At 45.4% G+C, this 21034-nt stretch overlaps 1 protein-coding gene across 1 annotated transcript in view; it reads left to right on the top strand.

Annotated features, from left to right (window-relative positions):
• Positions 1–21034, top strand: part of LOC148143280 (uncharacterized) — a 186713-nt gene that overhangs the window by 21738 nt on the left and 143941 nt on the right. The window lies entirely within an intron of this gene.

Here is a 21034-nt window from a genome sequence, read left to right as displayed (position 1 = left end):
AGACACAGTTCTACGAGGTTGACAGTGCTATCTTTGCTGATGAAGTTGGTGCTGTGTTTGTGTCTCTGGTTCTTCGAGTAGTGTCTTCAGTTTTGTTTGGCCACGTTGATGTTAATGGATGTGAACAGGGCTGTTATGTCAAAGGACAGCATTATTCCATCCTCTTCTATCTTAGTGTCTTTGGTGTTCAGGAATTCTTGGATGGAGTAAATGGAGTGGCGTGAATCTTCGACTTGGTGTTTTCAGTGGAGGCCTTTGACTAGTCTGCATATTGGTGTTCCAAATGGTGAGGCTTTGGGCCTGAAGGGGGCTCCTGGTTTGAAGAGGAGAACAACAACAAAGTCCCATTCTTAGATGTCACAGTAGAGCGAACAGTCAATGGGGAACTTCAAACTAGCATCTACAGAAAAACAACACACACAAACCAAATGCTTAACCACAGAAACAATCATCCCAACACCCACAAACGTTGCTGCATCAGGACATTATTTCAACGAGCCACTACACACTGCAGCACAGAGAAACTACGAAGAGCAGAAGAGAAATACGTATATAGTGTATTTAAGGAGAACGGGTACCCAATAAACCCAGTCCGCCGATTTCTCATTGATGCTTCCAAGCTGACTTTCAAAAATTCGTTTGTCCCTCCATTCTTTCCTGTTTGTTTTTTGTGGGTTTTGAAAGCTTTCGCAATCCTCTGACTGAGTATTTGAGTTGGGAAGTTATGTTGTGGCTGTACAGGACATTGGTTAGACCAGTTTTGGAATATTGTGTGCAATTCTGGTCTCCTATCAGAAGGATACTGTGAAATTTGAAAGGGTTCTGAAGCACCAGTGGGTCCACAGAGGGGAAGAGGCCCTTCTGCTGCCCTGAGTGTGGGAAGGCCTTCAGTGATTCCTCTGCCTGCTGCCGCACCAGTTGGTCCACACCGGGGAAGGCTGTTCTCCGGCCCCAAGTGCGAGATGGCCTTCAGCAGTTCTTCCCACCTGCTGAGACACCAATGGGTCCACACTGAGGAGAGGCCGTTCTTCTGCCCCGAGTGTAGGAAGGGCTTTGCTCTTTCCTCCGACCTGCTGGCCCATTGGTGAGTCCACATGGGGGAGTGGTCGTTCAGTTGCCCTAAGTGCAGGAAGTCCTTCAGCAATTCCTCAGCCCTGCTGAGGCACCAGTCCGTCCACACCGGGGAGAAGCCGTTCTCCTGCCCCGAGTGTGGGAAGGGCTTTATCCGCTCCTCCACACTGCGGAAGCATCAGCTGGTCCACACGGGGGCGGGGGGGGGGGGTGAGGCCATTCTGCTGACCTGAGTGCGGGAAGGCCTTCAGCAATTCCTCCACCCTGCTGAAACACCTGTGTGTCCTTCAGCAGCAGAAGGCCCTTCAGCTGGCCCGAGTGTGGGAAGAGGTTCATGTTTGCTTGCAACTTGTGGAAGCACCAGCGGGGGCACTGCTGCTCATTGAGCCAGGGACTGCACATTGCCAATGAAATGATCCAATTAAACCTCAGACCGCAAGACCATCGGAGCAGAAGTTAGGCCATTGGGCCCGTCGAGTCTACTCTGCCATTCGTTAGAGACAAAATTAGTGCAGATGAGATTAGCGACAGGAAACAGGCCATTTGTCCCAACAAGTCCACACAAACCCTCCGAAGAGTAACCCATCCACACCCATTTCCCTCTAACTAATGTACCTAACTCTATGGGCAATTAAGCATGGCCAATCAACATGACCTGCACATCTTTAGTTTATGTAAGAAGACAGGATCACCCAGAGAAAACCCATGCAGACACTGGGAGATTGTGCAAACTCCTCACAGACAGCCATCCAAGGCTGGAATCAAACCTGGGTCCCGTGCGCTGTGAGGCTGCAGTGGTAACCACTGAGCCACTACATATTGCAAACCGAAGTTGCAAGCAGGAGGTTGGGAGAATACAGCCTCAGAATGTGGAGTAGTCAGCGTTTTGGGTATTAACCCTTCTTCAGGACTGAAACGTTAACTTCTCCATGAGAAACGATTTATGGGAATGATGCTGGGGGTTGTAGGGTTTGAGCTCCAGGGAGAGGCTGAATAGGCTGGAGCTGTTTTACCTGGAGCATCGGAGGCAGAGGAGTGACCTAATAGAGGTTACAAAATCATGAGGGGCATGGACAGGGTAATAGACAAGGTCTTTTCTCAGGGGTGGGGGAGTCCAGAACTAGAGGGCATAGGTTTAGGGTGAGAGGCGAAATATATTAAAGGGACAACGTCTTCATGCAGGGGGTGGTACATATATGAAATGAACTGCCAGAATATATGGGTCAGGTGCTGTCAAATGGGACTGCATTAATTTAGGATATCAGGTCAGCAAGGACAAGTTGGACCGAAGGGTCTGTTTCCATGCTGTACGTGTCTTTGACTACTGGTCCTCATGTAATTTTAAAATAGGGTCCAAGTAACTTTGAATAGTTCAATCTTATTGAGCTCACTTCCTGAAAAGTTTCAAATGAATCCCTCCGAGCGATACTGTTTAAAAATGCTGAGTTGGACAAAGTATCCCATCAAGTTCAACACAAACCCAGAGTTGAAGAAGTCAGAACACCAAGGGGACCAAAACTGATCACAATATTCCAGCCTCATCAACGTCCTGTATAACTACAACATAACTTGCCAACATCTATACTCAATTCCCTAATTGATGAAGGCCAGTGTGCTGAAACCATTCTTCACTGCCTTGTGTACCGATGTTGTCAGAGATATAGGACCTACTTTAAACTGATCCACAATCCAGCTACTGGGAGCCCAGAAGCAGAGTAGTGCTGCGTGAGTGTGCTGGGCACATAACCCAGAGGTCGATGGGTAAAAACCATGTGATGCTATTGCCCAATGTCTCCGTAAGCTGCTTTCATTTACAATGGTGCTCTGTTCTGTATGTTGCCTTTGCATCTGCTTCCCAAAGCTTCTTCAGTGGAGGAGTGGCAGCTGGAGCCCAGGAGTTCAACGACCCGCCGGAGCTTGAGGAAGGTCCAAGCTCCAAGAAGCGGGGGGTAAGGCTGGAGGCTGGATTTGCTCAAGGCTTGTATTTTTAACTCATTTAAATGGTACCTACTGTATGGGGCTATGGTTTACATTAAAACCGGAGGATCATATCAGAGTGTTTATATTTAGCAGTGGTAGTTGGTAAAATACACTCCCTGGAGGAGCACCTTCTATGATGCTGCATTTCTTGCTTTATGCCCTTCCCCCATTTCTTATCTCCCAGCTTGGTTTTATGTTTTTTTGGTTAAATTTAATTTCATATTAATCAGACTGGGTATTGACTGTGTGCTATTAATTTGCTTCTTCGAATATTGAAAGTCAAAATTAATGGTGTAATTTCATTTCTGATGTCAGAGTTTGACATTGAATGTGCAGATGTGAATACCAGTAAGTTGTGAAAATACATCAAGAACTTGTGGTTTTTAACAAAAAGAGCAGTTCACTGATATTCATGGCATTGTCTTATTTGGGAGTGATGATTCAAATCTGACCAGCAAACCGTTTCATGCAGTCACCCAATTTAGTTAAAATTTTCATTAATTTAATTAAAGAAAAGAACTCTGGCAGGCTAAGATTTATGCAATCTATTTATAAGATTATGTCCATTGCTTGCAATATGGTCTCATCCACATTGGGGAAACTGGACGCCAACTCGCGGAACGTTTCAGGGAACAGCTCTGGGACACTAAAACTAAACGACCGACGCCCTGTGGCTGAACGCTTTAACTCGCTCTCCCATTCCGCCAAGGACATGCAAGTCCTGGGCTGCCTCCACTGCCAAACTCTTGCTACCCGACGCTTGTAAGAAAAACACCTCACCTTCTGACTTGGGACCCTCCAACCACATGGTATCAATGTAGATTTCATCAGTTTCCTCATTTCCTCTCCCCCACCTTGTCCCAGATCCAACCTTCCAATTCGACGCCAACCTCTTGACCTGTCATACCTGTCCACCTTGCTTCTCACCTATTTGCTCCACCCTCATCTCTGACCTATGACCATCAATCCCTACCTCCATCTACCTATTGCATTCCCAGCTGCCATTCATCCAGCCCCACTTCCTTCCCATTTACCTCTCAGCGCCCTTGGGCCACCCTTTATTCCTGATGAAGAGCTTATGCTCTAAACCAAGACTGTTATGAAACAACATTCTCAACAAATAGGAAATAGCTCCCAAGTCAGATTTCATTCCCTCTTCTGTTTCCCAGTTCTTTCAGAAATAAGAAATATCTTTTTCTTCCACTAGAAAGTGATCTTCCACTTTGCGCTGTCTGAAGTGTTATGCCACATTATTACTTCAGCCACCTTTTAAGAATCGTTTCAACCTGTTTTTCTAACAATTGTGGAGGTGACCAAAAGCAAACATTTCACTCCTCCTCAATGCCCCATTTCTCCTCCTATGAGCCACTTTGTCACGTTGTCTATGTTACAAGCAGCCGAGTGCACTTGGTTTCTGAATTGACATTTGGCCATTGAAGTGATCAGAATTAATATATATCGATGGCTAGCTGTGTTTGCACTAACTGTAATTATCCACCAATACGATGTCGTTTGTTCCACCAAAACTGGAAACAATGATTTGTGATTATATTGCAGTCGGATGTAGAAAATCATCCCAGCGATCTTCACGTTATTATAGTTTACTGTGGCCATACAGCATTGCGAGGCAGTTTGATGTGACTATAACTTGGATGGAAAGAATGTAGATTGATGAGAAGGCAAAATGGCAGAGTCTCTGGCCACAATCGATCTGTCTGGCTTGATTATATGAGTGGCGGCTGTTCAAGAGCAACTTCCACTCCATCACTTCAACCAGCAAGAGGAGATAAGTGTGAACACAACATTCCAACTGTGACATATACGCATTGCTTCGATGTTATTGATCAAAATCCCGGAACTCGCTCCTGAACCTTTATTATAGACCACATCATATGTGTAAAGTAATTTAAGAGGTAGCTCACCACCACTTTTTCAAGAACAGTTTGGGAAGACTTGCTGGCAGAGCCAATGATATGCACATGATATTGGAAACAGTCTAATCGTATGGATAGATGATTGGCTAACCAATGATACAGGAGGGATAAGGGGCATGCTCAGGATCGCAACTTACAACTAGCAACGTTCCACAGGGATCAGTGCTGGGGCACAAAATTATTTACTATATTTATATGAATTACTTGGATAAGTAAAGTGAATGTACTATTGCCAAGACTGCAGTCGATACAGTTGATTGGAATGCCGGTGGTAAGGATGACATGAACTCTTCATCCAAGTTCAGTGAGTAATCGGGAAGGCAAAAGGGAGATTGGCCTTTAAATGGAGTACAAAAGTAGGGAGGTTATAGTGAACCTCCGCCTGGAGGTTTTGATTGAAAGTGCAGTGAAGATTCAACCAGCTGACAGTGGATCTGAATCACATGTAGATCAGATCAGGTTTGGACAGCAGGAAACGAGATAAGTTTTTACAACAAACCACAACGATTTCATCATTTGACTCTTAATTCCAGATTTATATTGAATTCAGATTCCACCATCTGCCGTGGTAGGTTTTGAACCCAAGTCCCGTGAACATTACCTGGGTGAATAGTCTGGTGACAATAAAGTGGCCATCGCCTCCCCTGAACACATTGGCATATTGTGTTCAGAGGTAACAAAGGAGCAAGAGGTTTCAGCAGCTGCTAAGTTGTTGATATTACACAAGGGAACATCAGCACTCTCAGTAATGGCACATACTGAAGCCAGGGCCCTGTATCAGAGGTAAGGGCTCGGGATCCACAAGAAATAGGAACAGCAATACGCCATTCAGCCTCTTGAGCCTGCTCCTCCATTCAGTAGGATCGTGGCTGATCTGGCATTCCCCACATCCACTTTCCTGCCCTTTTCCTGTAACTGTTCATCCCCCGACTGAGCACGAATCTATCGATCCTAGTTTTAAATGTGACAAGAAGGATGTCAACAGAGTTACTGGGGTTGGGGGAGGGGCGGCGGGTGCTCAGGTCGAACTTGGGGACTAAAACAATGGCTTCACACTTCACAATATTTAACTAAGGGAATGTTTATGGTTATCCAATGCTGGAAATTGGGCAGGCATTCAGATGAAATTATTGGTAAATTATGAATGACAGAGGAGTCGGGAGAGAAGTGGTGTTCAGGCACAGTTGGATATCATCAGTATAGATGCCAACACCAGCAGCTACGGTTAAATAAACAAGAACGGAAGACACTAAAAGCAGACCCTCCCAGAGGATACAGCGATGTTGGAGAGGGTCAGTACTGTCATTAACTCTGATCAAGGCTGTCCGCAGGTCGACGAGGGAATGTTCATCCCTGTCACCGTTACAAAGGATGTCAAATATGACCTTGATAAGAACTGTTTCAGGGGTAGAAACCAGACTCGAGGGCTTTAAACACAGAATTCTGGAAAAGCTGGGAATGGCTTATTCAACAATGTTACATCCAAACCAACACTTCCATTGGTGCGATAATTATAGAAGTGTTTTGGTTTTTATTTAGATGATTCTCAGCAATACTGAGTAAGAAGCAACAAAATTAACACAAGAAATATTGCAATTGCTACAATATGCCTGCTCCCAATAGGAGACCACCTGGTGTTCACTTAACTGTCTGCAAGGCGCAATATTGGAAAGGAATTACCCAATTCACAGCTATAAGAGGGGAGACACAGACTGCTTGATACAAAGGGCGGGAGTAGGCCACTCGGCCCTACGAGCCTGCTGCAACATTCAATAAGATCATGGCTGATCTGAATACAACCTCAGCTCTACATTCCTCCACATCCCCGACAATCTGTCACCCACTTGGTTAGCAAGAACCTGTCTACCTCTGCCTTAAAGATTTTGAATTCACTGCCTTTTGAGGAAGACACACAACCATCAGAAAGAAAAAAAATCATCCTCATTTTTGTCTTCTACTTTTAAAATATGACGTTCTATTTTCAGATATTAAGATAGGGATACAAGCTGCATTCAAATAATACCTGTGGTACAGTTAACTATCTCAAAGTGCTTCACGTGAACATAATGAGAATTCCTTTAAAAATCACAAGAGTGGAGCACAGATTAGGACAGGTGGCCAAAGACTTGGTCAAAGGGGCAGGTTTAGGGCAATCTTTTAAACAGGTTCAATTTCCCAAACATCTGAGGACTAAGACATAAAGAGCAAACACAAAATAGCAAAAGATGGGAAACAACAGTGTGGACATAATGTCACAGGATGAGTAATCCAGGGAACATGAGTTCAAATCCCACCACAGCAAGAGGTGAGATGTGAATAATTCAAATAATAAATGGGAAACACAAAATTAGTCTCAGTATGGTATCGATGGCACTGACGTCAATTGTCATAAAAGCCCATGTTCACCAATGTCCTTTCAGGAGGGAAACTGCCATGCTTACCTGGTCTGGCTTACATGTGACTCCAGACCCACAGCAATGTGGTTGACTCTTAAATTGCCCTCTGAATTGGCATAAGCAAGACACCTTGCACTTAAGGATGGATAACAAACATCAACCTTGTTAAAGTGTCAGAACAGAAATTGCTGGAGAAACTCAGCCAGTCTGGCAACACCGGTGGAGAGAGAGAGAGAAAGAAACAGAGTCAATATCCTGGCCTGCGTCCAGAACAGTTGTGAAGAAGGGTCACAGCACTTGAAATGCTAACTCTGCTTCTCTCTCCACTTTTGATGCCAGTCCTATTGAGTTTCTCCAGCAATTGGTGCATTTTTGTGTTTCAGATCTCCAGCATTGCAGTTCTTTATTACACTGACTTAGGGAAGCTCAAATCCTATAAAAGAATAAAGCAGAAGGGCTGGAATTACTCAGCAAGTCTGGCAGCAGCTATGGAGATAAAAACAGTTAGTTCTTCGGGTCATTGGATGATCTTATATCGGGGACAAACTTTTGGCAAGCTGCAAGAGTAAAAGGCACTGGTGTAACTTCAACATCTGGGAGAACTCTCTCAGCCATGGGGGTCAGACTGACTCAGCATTCTGGTCCTGCTCATTACCTGTTAACTTCTCCATTTGTTGTTCTTGTTATATTTCTACATGGTTGACACATTCCTATATTTTAAAATGATATTCCAAACTGACAGGAATTTTCCATGTAAGTAATCATACATTAGAGGGTTTGGAACGTGAATGTAACTTTTAAACAAAAAGTATTTATTCATGCATGGTGTGTGGGCATCGCTGGCAATGCTTGCATTTATACCATCCTTAACCGCCCTGTGGTTGGTTGGAAACGTGAATGAAGGTGTCTGAGAGTGTCTTGATTAGCACAGCAATCTCAAAGATGGATGTGCTCAGGTAGAAGTACCCTCCACTCCCACAGCAAGTCTGCATTCACTTCAATTACAGATGCCATCTCACACTCGCAGGAAAAGGACAGCATGGGATTACAATCAGAATAAAGCTTCCTCTACTCTTAAATTGAAAATGAAGCTACCTCAACACTGTCCCCAACAAACACTGCCAGGACAGAAACAGCATTGGGTTAGATACAGAGTAAAACTCCCTCTACACTTCCCCATTCATTCAGTCCCTGGACAATGACAGCAAAGGGTTAAATAAACAGTACAGCTTCTTCCATTATGACTGACACTTAGTACGTTCTACACCAATCCTCAAGGAAAATTCAGAACTGAGCCTATTATCTGGTACTGAATTCACACACCCTAATGGGAATGACAGCAACAGAAAATCAGGTAAAACACACACAATGTACAACAAAACGAGATCTAAGATATTTAAATGAGAGGAGATATGATCCCTTCAATGATCTGAATGTGAACTGAACAACTTTCTCACTTGAACAATATTCTCTGGGAATGCAATGTCCACCTCACTGCTGTCTATTCAATTCCTCTGCTCTCGTTCAGGGCTGAGTTGCGGCTGACCACATGGTGGCGTTGGCGTCAAGAGGTTAGACAATTAAGGTCAACTTGGATTGAGGGCATCCTGTGTCATGCCAGTGAGGTCGAGGGTCGCTGATTTACTCAACTTATAATCGGGGACAAGGGGATGTCAGGCTGGGCTTGTATCAATTTGCGTTTAGAAGAAACAGATGATCTGATGAAGCTGTATAACATCTGGAGAGGACTTAATGTAAATGTAATGTCCACTCAATTCTAGCCAGAGACTAGCCTCTCATTTAAGATAGGAGAGTTTTGTTTTTCTCTCAAGTGTTCCCAAGTCTTTGAAATTCACTTCTTTAGAGAGCAGCATGTGGTGGTGGCACGGTGGTTAGCACTGCTGCCTCACGGCATCAGTGATCTGAGTTTGAACCCACCCTCGGGCCGACTCTTTGTGAGGAGTTTGCACATTCTCCCCTTGTGTCTGCGTTGGTTTCATCTGGTGCTCTGGCCTCCTACCACAGTCCAAAGGATGTGCAGGTGAGTGTAGATTGACCATGGGAGATGCAGGGTTACAGAGATAGAGTAACGAACTGGGTCTGGGTGGGACGGTCAGTCAATGTTGACTCGATGGGTTGAATGGCCTACTTGCACGCAATTGACCTATATCAATCAATAGTATACTCTTGCTTTATGGTTACCGACATCAAATTACATTCGTGGTTTTGGTTATTTCATCTCTTACATCATCATATTCAACCAACTGCAGCATCTCGAAACTTGCTTAATTACAATATTCAATATCAGCAGAGTACTTTTTCTTTTTGTCACGACCATTATCTTGAAATCTGACGTGTGACCTCTTCATTGCTGTCAAAGTTCCTTATTTGTCCCGACATTGTCATGGTTTTACTTTGTCGAATGACTTCCTGGCTTTTGCATTTAAGACCCTATATTCTGCCCTCGTCAACACTTTCCCTTCCAATTCTGTACTAAAGATTTCATGAAAAACCTCAGAGTGTGGTGAAACTGTGGAACTCACTCCCATAGTGAATAGTTGGGGTGAAAGACATTACAACTAAGGGTAAGCAACCAAATACAAATGAATGTCACTCTCACCAGATTCACAACACAGTGAAATTAAAACATGCAATGTCCCTCAATTTCTCAACTGTTCCTAACCAGACTTGATGAAGAACAGATCTTGCACATCAACATTATAATTTAAATAAAAACCAACAATTATAAATACGGCAACTTTTCTAGGCCAAAGTTAAGTAGATAATCTAATTAATAGCAATGAATTAAACCCTTTGATCAAGTCCCCCATCATCTCAGAAATAGAAATTTCAGCGGCAAATTAAGAAAGAATTTTTTTAAAAAACTTACCAATTCAAACAAACAGTTTCCAACAATGTATTGCCAAGCCTTTGTGCAATACTTGGACTATGAGTTTTTCACAGACACGTAACTGTAAATCCAATTTAAAAGTCACTGCTGAATGTGACGAGACACCCCAAAGTATTCAGTCATTTCTTACAGGCTGGGACTCATTCCCAGAAAGAGCCAACAATTCTTTAACTGGACAGTAGAATCTCGAGAGAACAGCTCCTGGGCTCAACAAGCAGCAACGCCCAATGGAGGCAAAGTTGGCGGCGGGGCAGGGCGGGGCAAGGGCATAAAACAAAAAAGCCCACTGACTCTCCCACTGCACAAACACACTGTCAGAATGCACAGGGGCTCAGTCCTGGGAGTGACCCACAGCAGTTTCATCAAGAGGGCCACACTTGATGAACAGATCTTGCACACCAGAATTATAATTTAAACAAGAACAAACAATTATGAATACCGCAAATTTACTAGGGCAAAGTTAAACAAGATAATCCAGTTAATAGCGATGATTTAAGCCTTATGATCAAGTCCTCCACCATCCCATAGACACAAAATTAAGGGGTAAATTAAGGAAGAGAATTTTTAACATTATCAATTGAAGCAATCAATTCCCAACAATGGATTGCCAAGCCGTTGGGCAATTCTTCGATGATGAGTTGTTCACAGGCACATAACCGTAAATTTAATTTCAAAGTCACTGCTGAATGTGAATGGACACCCTGAAGTATTCAGCTATTTCTTACAGACTGGGGCTCGTTCCCAGACAGAGCCAATAATTCTTTAACTGGACAGAAAACACTAGAGAGAACAGCTCCTGGTCTCAACGAGCAGCAGTGCCCACTGGAAGCAAAGTTGCGGGGGTGGGGAGCACGACGGCATAAAACAAAAAAATCCGACCGACTCTCCCGCTATAAGCACTGTCAGAATGGGCAGGGGTTCAGTCCTGGCAGTGACCCACAGCAGTTTCACCAGCAGAATCAGATTGTTGGGAGCACTGGTGTGCCCGCTGGTGCTTCTGCAAGGTGCAGAATGATGAGAACCTCCGCCTGCACTCGGGGCAGGTGAACGGCCTCTCCCCGTATGGTCCCCGCCTGTGCCTCAGCAGGTGGGAGGAATTGCTGAAGGCCTGCCCGCACTCTGGGCAGGGGAAGGGCCTCTCCCCGGTATGGACCCGAAGGTGGGATGCCTGGTTAAAGCCCTTCCCGCACTTGAGGCAGGAGAACGGGCTCTCCCCGGTGTGGACCCGCAGGTGCCTCAGCAGGGCAGAGGTATCGTTGAAGGCCTTCCCGCACTTGGAGCAGCTGAAGGGCTTCTCCAATATGTGGACCCGGCAGTGGGTCAGCAGGACGGAGGAATAGCTGAAGGCCTTCCCGCATTCGGGGCAGGAGAATGGCCTCTCGCTTGTGTGACCCGCTGGTACCTCTGCAGGACAGAGGAAATGCTGAAGGTCTTCCCGCACTCAGGGCAGCTGAAGGGTCTCTCCCTAATGTGGACCCGCTGATGGCTCATCTGGCGGGTGGAATTGCTGAAGCCCTTTCAGCACTCAGAGCAGGAGAACAGTCTCTCCCCGGTGTGACTGCGCCCATGAGTCTCCAGGTCAGATGGGAAACGGAAGCCTTTGCCACAGTCGCCACACTTCCACGGTTTCTCCACGGGACGGGATTCCTTAGGTTTCTCCATGACCGAAGCTTCACCTGCACACATACGCGTGTACAGTACCTCTCTGCCGTGAATTCCTCTTCCCAGTCTGCATAACATTTTCTGGCTCCACAATCAAAGTGCTGCAACAGTAGGGTCTCTCTTCCAGTCTCACTGATGCTGAAAACGTACTGAAACAGGAACTAAAACGCTTGGTTCCTTCTCACAGAATCATGGTCGAAAATTGTTATAGTCCCGATGGATTCAGTGACTGTCAGACATTGACGTGAAATTGAGGACAACAAATGCTGGAGAGTCAGAGTCAAAGTGCAATGCTGGAAAATCAAAACAGATCAGGCAGCATCCGAGGAGCAGTCGAGTCAATGTTTCAGGCAAAGCCCTTCAGCTATTGATATTGAAACTTCCGTCTTCATATCTTCAAATAATCTGTAAAAAGAGATTACAAAAATCATCACTGTCAGTCCAGGTTAGAAATTCCAAACAAGCAATTCTACTTTCTGCAGAACATTCTTTTCTTTTTCCACAAAATTGAAAGCACCATCCCACCCTCTCTCACCCTCTATTCTCACTCCGCTCAAACTAATTCTCCCGATGGTACTGATTCAGGATCTTACAGAGACCGAAAAGTGAAAACATCAAGACAGACACCTCTGAATTTTGGATACCTCCACCAGAAAGTTAGTATCTTTCACGGTATGTAGGAGTGAGTAAGTCTGATTTTGGGAAGCAAAAAAAGTACCAATTCAGGATGAACCTTCAATGCAGCTTCTTGAGAAACAACCAGACACGGAATGGTTAACATCTGGGGAGGTGGAGGAAATGAGATATCAAGGCATTGTCACCGACACCAGACAGAAACTGAACATACAGGCATGGCAAACGTTACGGGCAAGCCAGAGTCATTGAGATGCACAGCACAAAAACAGGTCCTTCAGTCCAACTCATCCGTGCAGACCAGATAGCCTAAATTAATCTCGTCTAATTTATCAGCACTTGGCCCATATCCCTCTGAACTCTTCCTATTCATATATCCATCCAGACGCCTTTTAAATGCTATAATTGGACCTACATCCACTACTTCCTCCGGCAGATCATGCCTTACACTTGCCTCTCTCACGCCAAACATACTACCCTCCTGTTCTGGACTTCTCCCATCCCTGGGAAACGACTTTGTCCAGTTAACCTATCCATGCCTCGCATGACTCCATAAACGTCTGTAAGGTCACCCCTCAGCCTCTGGTATACCGGGGATAACAGCTCAAGCAATGCACTGCGTGTACTTTTAGCTTCACACTCGCTGAACCTCCCTCCCGTGTAAAACAATGTTTCCCTCCCCAACACTGTCCATGGGAAAAGCCAAGAGTGCTGAGACTCTGGAGTTGGGGGAATGCCACGTAGAATTCCTACAATGTGGAAACACGCCATTCAGCCAAACAAACCATCCAAAGTGTAACCCATGCATACAATTTCCCCTCTCCCATTATACTACACTGACTGCACACTCTGGGCCCATTTAGTATGGTCACTTCTCCCGAAACTGCACATTGTTAGACTTTGGGAGGAAACCAAAGCAGCCGGAGGAAACCCACGCAGACACGGCAGGGAGAATGTGCAAACTCCACACAGACAGTCGCCCCAAGGCTGGAATCGAACGCTGGTCCTTAGTGCGGTAAGGCAGCAGTGCTAACCACTGATCCATCGTGCTACTTACGTCTGCAAAAGGAGGTGGGGACTGGGAACTTTGTTAATTGTACCACACAGTGGATTGTTGAGTAAGGTTAAATCTCACGGGATCCAGGGAGAGCTAACCAACTGGGTACAAAATTTAGAAGCGCGTTGTTGTAGATGCTGGAATCCTTCCTGAAAACAACAAATGCTGAAGATCACAGTGGGTCAGGCAGCGCTGTGCCACTCTATGACCGGATAGTGTGGATGTGGAGATGATGTTTCCACTAGGAGAAGGGTTGAGGATGCCAAGTCATTGAGGGCATTTAAGACAGAGATAGGTTCTTGATTAGTAAGGGGTCAAGGGTTATGAGGAGAGGGCAGCAGAATGGAATGGAGAAATATATCAGCCATGATCGACTGGTGGAGTAGACTCGATGGGCCAAATGGCCTCATCCTGCTCCTGTGTATTATGGTCTTAAAGCGGAGCAGTAGTCTGAAGAGGTTCTCACAAACTATTTCAGAATCCTGAAGAGGAGTTGTTGGACTGGAAACCTTAACTCTGCTTTTTCTCCACATATGCTTCCAGTCCTGCTGAGTGTTTCCAGTGTTGTCAGTTTTTGTTTCAGTTTTCCAGCATCCACAGTTCTTTGTCTTATTTATCACAGTCATTTCTTGCCTTTCCCAAGTGTCTGGAACTTCATCTCCCTGATCTACAAACTGTTCAGTTACCCTAGAAATGACCACTACCTCCTTATCAGAGTAGACCCCTTTGTTGCAAAATGATTGTTCAATTCTGTGACCAAAATAATTGCATTCGTAATTACTTACAACAGGGACTCTCAATATCTCAGGCAAGAACACAGCCAGATTTTTTCAGACAGGACATTTATGTGATTTGATACAAATCCCTATTCCCTACTTTACCAGCGTGCTGCTGGGAATGGAGGGTTTGAGTTAAGAAGAAGCTGGGACATTTTTCCAACGAAGCCTAGCAAGTTGACAGATAACTTTATGGAGATTTTTAAAATCAGGAGGGGGAAAAAATAAGGTGTCATTTCCTGGAGGCTCAGAATATTTTATTGCGCCAGAAGGCGTAAAAGGGGGTCAAAGATTCAGCAGAAATCGAGTAGAGCTGAGAACAGACAACATTTTACTCTGTGGGAACAGGGGGACCAGAGGACAGAGAAATCAGGACCTGAAATCGAGCTGACACCAGACTACCATGTTATCAGTGCTTTGACAATGGTACTTCTGTGCGGGGCAGGTTGAATTATGAATTGAATAGTAACTTCCTCAAGGAGACTGTGCAGCAAGGTCCGAGCCTGTCTCTGTGGCGCAACTGGTCAGCGCGTTCGGTTGTTGACTAGGAGGTTATTGGTTCGAGACCACCCCGAGACGGTGCGTTTGTTGTTTTCGCTCCAACCGCTTTCTTGGCCGCAAAGATGCGCGTTTTTAATGGTGTCAGGAAAATGTTTCCCAAACGGAAATCTTTTCCACTGAGGAAGCACAAAGGGGTTTCTGAATTGATTGAATTTCTAACGTAAAGGAATGCGGATGCTGACAGTCCGAGACAGAAAGCGAAACTGCTGGAACAACTCAGTACCTGGATGAGGAAAAAAAAAGTTCTGAAATGTTGTCTCTGATTCTCTTTCTACAGATGCTGCCTGACCTGCTGAGTTGGTCCTGCAATTTCTGGTTTTGTTTTTAACTGAACGTCCATTTCATCTTTCGGGATGAAACACCCAGGCTCACCATTTGCAGATATTTAACCCTTTCGAAACCTGTGAAGTGATTGGATTCAAACAAACTCTGCAATGATTTACTCTTTCTCAGCTCCACAGGCAGAGAGACCTGGGAAATGAAGCTGTCAGTGTGGTTCCGTATTGGTGGGCCGAGTGGTGAATGCGATGGACATGAAATCCATTGCGGTTTCCCCACGCAGGTGTGAACCCTGCCGACTATATTTGAGAACTGTCGTCAAAAAGAAAGGGAGTTTGCTACACGTTTTTTTTAAAGATGCAAATCAGTGGAGGGGTTGAAATATTTCAATCACGTTGAGACTGGTCGGGAATCTGCAACCCACTGCCTGTCAGGGTGGAACAAGCAGATACCCGCAGAGCTGCTTTTGAGGATATGAGCCAAGTGTTTGGAAATGAGACGAGAACAGTGAGGGGCGTGAAGTCGTGATCAAAATGAAGCAGGCACCTGAGGACAAAGGTGTTTTATTTGCCAGTGAAAGATACTGCTTCACAAATTTGGTACAATGGAAGGGAAGCAGTGATGGTGATTATCTTTGGTTGTTCAGCTTGTGAATGTTCCCATTGCTGCGCATGTCCGTATAACGTCAGAATTCTGCAGCATGGCGGCGTCAGGTCCGCACAGTGCCAGGGGCGCAATGGATGACGCATCTGACTCCACCTACCTGTTTCAAATGCAGCTCACAGCTTCTTCACACACCCCAATTAATCTTTCTCATTGTCCTGAAGCCGGTATAAGGTTTGAATTCCTGATCTGCAGGAATGAGACTCTTTTCACTGTCTCGCGTCAGTAAGTGTCCCTGAGAACATCAAAGTCACGTCACAGCGCTGTCAGAGGAGGCGAAGCTGAAATAGCCCCACATGCTGCTCACGGGCACATTTCACTTTCCCCAACTCACCGCCCCAACCACTGCGGCTCCTGGGAGTGGAAAGGGAACAAACACCAAAACCCAGTCTCAGCTTTGTAAATCTTCAGGAAATAAGAAAACTGATTATCCCTTCCAATCTTCCATCCTGGCCTGACAGCGTTGATTTTAAATGGCTGTCCAGTTAGTGCCGATTCGTTTTGGCTGAAAAAAATCTTCCTTCTCTCATCGCAGCATTTCTTGCCACAGAGAACTGTGTGGCAGAGTTCATGTATATATTTCCTTGTATGGTATTTTGTAAATAACATTCGTTCGCGGGTTGTTTGTATTTAAGGTGCACTAGCTGTTGTTTAATGCTGAGAGGGTTGAGTTGTCTGGACATCATTTCACAGATGTCTTTAATGTAAAGTAATGTGGCTAGGGTTTCTGCAGACGTTGTGTCTGCTAGTGTCAGTTTGTTGATGTGAAATCGTCACACTGGGTTTATTGGGTAGGCAAAAGTGAAGACTGTAGATGCTGGAAACCAAAGTTTTGATCAGAGTGGTGCTGGAAAAGCACAGCAGGTCAGACAGCTTCCGAGGAGCAGGAAAACCGACGTTTCGGGCAAAAGCCCTTCATCAGGAATAGAGGCAGGACGCTTCCAGAGATGACGAGATAAATTGGGGGGGGGGGGGGGGGGGGTGCTGGGCCGAAGGTAACAAAGAGTACAATAGGTGAATGGGGGTGGGGATGGAGGTGACAGGTCAGAGAGGAGGGTGGAGCGGACAGTTGAGAAGGGAGATTGGCAGGGAGGACAGGTAATGAGGACAGCGCTGAGCTGGAAGGTTGGAACTGAGGTAAGGTGGGGGGAGGGGAAATGAGGAAACTGGTGAAGTCCACATTGATGTCCTGGGGTTGAATTTATCCGAGGTGAAAGATGGGGCGTTCTTCCTTCAGGCATCGGGTGGGGAGTGAGCGGCGATGGAGGAGGCCCAGGACCTGCATGTTCTCGGCAGCATGGGAGGGGGAGTTGAAATGTTGGGCCAGAGGATGATGGGGTTGATTGCTGCGGGTGTCCTGGAGATGTTCCCTCAAGCGCTGTGATTTGACTCTGCGAGGAGTCTCCAGTCTCCCCAGTGTAGAGGAGACCGCATCGGGAGCAATGGATACAAGCAATGACGTTGGTGGAAGCCTTCTCACGATCGTGGCCCAGGTTCGATTTCCGGGCAGGGAAGCAATATACAATAGGGTTGTGAGGGCGCGCTGCTGTCTCCCTGGTGGTCTAGTGGTTAGGATTTGGCGCTTTCACCGCTGCGGCCCGCGCTCGATTCCCGGTCAGGGAAGTATTTTTCAGTGTATCTTTTGCCTACCCAATCTCCTTAAATGCGCTGTACAGTTCCTTATTGGTCTTCGTCGTTACTGGCAATTGCAGTGTGTCGTGCCTCGTTGAAATAGTGTCCTGATTCAGGCTTGTTTGTATGTGTAGGGATCATTGCTTCTGTAGCTAAGTACTTGGTTCGTGTGCGTTGTTTTCCTGTAGACGCTGTTTTGAATTTACCATTGACTGTTCGCTCTACTGTGACATCTCGAAATGGCACTTTGTTGTTGTTCTCCTCTTTTGTGAATTTTATGCCAGTAAGGATATTGTTGATGGTGTTGTAGGTTTCCTCTAATTTACTTCATTTTTTGATGACAAAAGTGTCATCACTGTGGCGGACAACAAAGTTTGAGTTGGATCGTTTGAAGGGCTGTTGGTTTGAGACTCTGCATTATTGCTTCTGCTAGGAATCCTGATACTGGTGGTTTCATGGGTATTTCGTTTATTTGTTTGTAGGGCTTGTTACTGAATATGAAGTGGGTGGTTAAGGCACAGTTCCACGAGCTGGATAGTGCTATCTTTGCTGATGAAGTTGGTGCTGTGTTTATGTCTTTGGTTCTTCGAGTAGTGTTCCAGTTTTCTTTGGCCACGATGATGTTAATGGATGTGAACAGGGCTGTTATGTCAAAGGACATCATTATTCCATCCTCTTCTAACTTAGTTCTTTGGTGTTCAGGAATTCTTGGATGGAATAAATGGAGTGGCGTGAATCTTCAACTTGGTGTTTTAGTCTTCAGTGAAGGCCTTTGATGAGTCTGTCTGTTGGTGTTCCAAGTAGTGAGACTAAGGCCTGAGGGGGGCTCCTGGTTTGAAGAGGAGGAGAACAACAACAAAGTGCCATCTTTAGATGTCACAGTAGAGCGAACAGTCAACAGTGAACTTCAAACTAGCGTCTACAGAAAAACAACACACGCAAACCAAGTGCTTAACCACAGAAGCAAACATCCCAACACCCACAAACGAAGCTGCATCAGGACATTATTTCAATGAGCCACTACACACTGCATATAGAGGATTATAAAATCATGAGGGATACGGATGAGGTGAACAGCAGGTGTCCTTTCCCTCAGCTGGGGGTTTCAGGATCAGGGAGCAAATATTTTGTGGTGAGTAGAGAAAGATTTTATAAAGACAGAACAAGGATCGTTTTTAAGAGAGTGGCCTGAGTGCAGAATGAATGCCCAGAAGAAGTCATAGAGTCACAGAGATGTACAGCACAGAAACAGACTGTTTGGTCCAACGTGTCCATGCTGACCAACTATCCCAACCCAATCTCGTCCCACCTGACAGCACACGGCCCCATATCCCTCCAAACCCTTCCTATTCATATACCTAACCAAATGCCTTTTAAATGTTGCAATCGTACTAGACTTCACCACTTCCTCTGGCAGTTCATTCAATAAACGTACAATCCTCTGCGTGAAAACGTTGCCCCTTAGATCTCTTTTGTATCTTTCCCCTCTAATGCTAAACCCATGCCCTCTCGTTCTGGACTCCCCCACCCCTGGGAAAAGACTTTGTCTATTTATCCTATCCATACCCCTCATGAATTTATACACGTACAGTTATAACGTTTAAAAGACATTTGGATAAGTACATGAATATGAAAGGTTCGAAGGTTTATGGGCCAAACACTGGTAGGTGGGACGAGTTTAGTTTGAGAACATACTTAGCATGGACGAGTTGGATGAAGGATCTGTTCAGTGCTGTCATACTCTGTGACCGACCTGTACTGGTCTTAAAACCATTTTCTTACCTCCACCCCATAACCATCCACTTCTTTGTTGTTCAAAACTCAGATGAATGTAGCCTTTAATATGTTTAATGACCCCACTTCTGAACTGAATTCCTCTTCGTAATATACCACTTGCCTCGCTCATTGCCTGCTGCATCTGCCCGACAACTGGCATTGACTGGTGTGGAGGGACTCTGAGACCCCTTTGTACATCCATACATCATTCCTGATGAAGGGCTTGTGTCCGAAACGTTCACTGTCCTGCTCCTCAGATGCTGCCTGACCTGTTCTGCTTTTCCAGTGCCACATTTTTCGACTTTCACCTCTAGTCCTCACTTTCTCCACATTCCAATATATCACCATTTAAACAATGCACTGCTTTTTTTTTAAACAGCCAAGGCGATAACTTCACATTGCGGCACTGCACTTGCCATGTGTTTGCCAATTGAGACACAGACCTGGACCAACTTCGGGAAGAGGCAAAACACTGAGTTCTGAACAAAAACCGTAACACGTCGGCTCTGTTTACCTTTCCACAGATGCAGCTCGACCCGTTGGCTTTCTGCAGTATTCGCTGTGTTTGAACTGACAGAAGAGAATGGTAATTCTGGCCGGGCAGGATGAATTATGAATTGAATAGTAGCTTCCTCAACGAGACTGTGCTCGTGATTGTCGGACCTGTGTCTGTGGCGCAATTGGTCAGCGCGTTCGGCTCGTAAACGGACGGTTCATGGTTCGAGACTACGCCGGGCAGGCGTGTTTGTTGTCCACGCTCCTGCTGCTTTCTTGGCTGCAAAGTTGCGCGTTTTTAATGGTGTCAGGAAAATGTTTCCCAAACGGAAATCTTTTCCACTGAGGAAGCACAAAGGGGTTTCTGAATTGATTGAATTTCTAAAGTAAAGGACTGCGGATGCTAACAGTCCGAGACAGAAAGCGAAACTGCTGGAGCAACTCAGTAGGTTTGCCTGTACCTGGATGAGGAAAAAAAAAGTTCTGAAATGTTGTCTCTGATTCTCTTTCTACAGATGCTGCCTGACCTGCTAAGTTGCTCCTGCAATTTCTGTATTTCTTTTTAACTGAACGTCCATTTCATCTTTCAGACTCGCCATGTGCAGATATTTAACCCTTTCGAAACCTGTGAAATGATTGGATTCAAACAAACTCTGCAATGATTCACTCTTTCTCAGCTCCACAGGCAGAGACCTGGGAAATGAAGCTGTCAGTGTGGTTCTGTATTGGTGGGCCGAGTGGTGAATGCGATGGACATGAAATCCATTGCGGTTTCCCCACGCAGGTGTGAATCCTGCCGACTACAGTTGAGAACTGTCGTCAAAAGGAAAGGGAGATTGCTCCGCGGCTTTTTTAAAGATGTAAACCAGTGGAGGGGTTGAAATATTTCAATCACATTGGGACTGGTCGGGAATCTGCAACCCACTGCGTGTCAGGGTGGAACAAGCAGATACCCGCAGAGCTGCTTTTGAGGATATGAGCCAAGTGTTTGGAAATGAGACTAGAACAGTGAGGGGCGTGAAGTCGTGGTCAAAATGAAGCAGGCACCTGAGGACAAAAGTGTTTTATTTGCCAATGAAAGATACTGTTTCACGAAGTTGAGTCGATGGAAGGGAAGCAGTGACGGTGATTATCTTTGGCTGTTTACCTCTACCTCAAAAATTCGGCAGAATTTTAAAGTCACGAGGAAAAGAAGTAAAAGTGACATT

The sequence above is a fragment of the Chiloscyllium plagiosum genome, unplaced genomic scaffold (assembly GCF_037043375.1).
Source record: "Chiloscyllium plagiosum isolate Xiang-an unplaced genomic scaffold, Cpla_swu_hap1 HiC_scaffold_27, whole genome shotgun sequence".
Classification (NCBI taxonomy): Eukaryota; Metazoa; Chordata; class Chondrichthyes; order Orectolobiformes; family Hemiscylliidae; genus Chiloscyllium; species Chiloscyllium plagiosum.
The sequence above is the reverse complement of the archived record's forward strand: the minus strand, read 5'-3'. Positions and strand labels throughout refer to the sequence as shown.